The following is a 2,206-nucleotide window of genomic DNA, read 5'->3' as shown; positions in this document are numbered from 1 at the left end:
CCCCCAACCAACCCTACTACCCCCATCTCTTCCTTACTGTGTCAGTTAACGGAGAGAGAGAGAGATATATATATATATATAGAGAGAGAGAGAGAGGGGGAGAAAGTTAGAGAGGAGAGTACAAAAGAGAGAGAGCAGAGAGGCATGAGAAAGAGAGAGAGAGACAGAGACAGAGAGAGAGACTGAGGGAGAGGGAGAGAGGGAGAAAGAGAGAGAGAGAGACAGAGAGAGGGAGAGAGAGAGGGGGGCATGAGAGAGAGAAAGGGAGAAGAGAAAGAAAGAGTGAGATAGAAGGAGGAGGTAGAGAGAGAGAGAGAGAGAGAGAGAGAGAGAGAGAGAGAGAGAGAGAGAGAGAGAGAGAGAGAGTGTGTGTGTGTGTGTGTGTGAGAGAGAGAGAAAGATAGCGCGCGTGAATAATACAATAAAACTTTGGAGAGAGTAAAGAGAAGAGCATCTATCAACTCCCTCCCCCCTCCCCACACACCCCTGTAGTGAGGGTATAAAACAAAGATAGACAGAAGTAACAGAGTGAAAGGAAAGAAATACGACCTATCACGTACACCCTCCGACCACCAAAAACACAGTCAACGGCATAACCGTTGAGCAGTCAGCGTTATAAACCCACACAAGCAAAACAAGGATTGTTTTCTTTGCGAGACGTACTCATTAAAGCTGAGTCATATCTCCAAAATACTGTATACAAAACGGGCAAATACTGCACCTATAACGGCCAAATACAGCCGCAAATACTGTATACAAAACGGGCAAATACTGTTCTTATAACAGACAAATACGACCGCAAATATTGTGTTTATAACGGAAAAATAAAAGGATATAGAAAAGCGTTGACCTGTTTTCAAAGTCCCTGGGGGGTGTTTTCCATAGCTCATGTTGGTATTCACAACAGTCTCTGGTTGCCCCCTAAGGGTGTTTGGTAAGGTTCTGTGCCGTTGTGCCCAGAAGATGTGACTTTCGATTTCAGTGTGAAAAAAAGTGAACCTATTGAGTATCTCAGCTTGTCCCCTGAGATGCTCAATCCCTCTCAGTGTATGCATGAGAGAGAGAGAGAGAGGGAGAGAGAGAGAGAGAGAGAGAGAGAGAGAGAGAGAGAGAGAGAGAGAGAGAGAGAGAGACAGACAGACAGACAGACAGACAGACAGACAGAAAGAGACAGACAGACAGAGAGAGAGAGAGAGAGCATGATGTGTTTGTATGCATATTATCCTTGTGTATTTTTCCGTTCGTGTGTGTGAGTTTGTGTGTTTGTGTATGTGTGTATGTGTGTGTGTATGTGTGTGTGTGTCCGTATGTGTACACGCGTGTGTGTGAGTTTGTGTATGCATCTGTATGTGTGTGTGTGTGTGTGTGTGTGTGTGTGTGTGTGTGTGTGTGTGTGTGAGTGAGTGAGTTTGTGTGTGTATCTGCTGTGTGTGTGAATGTGAATGTGTGTGTATCTGAGAGTGTGTGTGTGTGTGTATGTGTGTGTGTGTGTGTGTGTGTGTGTGTGTGTGTGTGTGTGTGTGTGTGTGTGTGTGAGTTTGTGTGTGTATCTGAGAGTGTGTATGTGTATGTGTCCGTGTAAAGGTTGAGCTGATTTGGAATTTGCTGCGAATCGGTGCGAAAACGGTCGCATTTCACCCCAACAGTCGTGTCTAGAGAAGAGACAATGTGAGGTCGGACCAGGACGAGACATTCTCAAAACTGTTGTGAGGTTATCGATTGGAATCAAATTGCGTCAAAAGCACACAGGGACATTTGTCGAAATTATGTCTAATTTGTTTCTTTCGTGGTCTTCCTTTTTGTCTTTTTCCCCCTGTGATTCCTCTCTCTCTCCCTCTTTCTCTCTCTCTCTCTCTCTCTCTCTCTCTCTCTCTCTCTCTCTCTTTCTGTTTCTCTTTTTGTTTTCTCCCCGTCTCTTCTTGCTCCTCTTCTATCTATCTATCTATCTATGTATCTATCTATCCATCCATCTATTTATCTATCTATCTATCTATCTATCTATCTATCTATCTATCTAACTATCTATCTATCTATCTATCTATCTATCTATCTATCTATCTATCTATCTATCTATCCATCCATCTATCTATCTATTTATCTATCTATCTATCTATCTATCTATCTATCTATCTATCTAACTATCTATCTATCTATCTATCTATCTATCTATCTATCTATCTATCTATCTATCTCTCCCCCCCCCCCC

This window comes from Aplysia californica, unplaced genomic scaffold, assembly GCF_000002075.1.
Source record: "Aplysia californica isolate F4 #8 unplaced genomic scaffold, AplCal3.0 scaffold00307, whole genome shotgun sequence".
Classification (NCBI taxonomy): domain Eukaryota; kingdom Metazoa; phylum Mollusca; class Gastropoda; order Aplysiida; family Aplysiidae; genus Aplysia; species Aplysia californica.
This window is presented reverse-complemented; position numbering follows the sequence as displayed.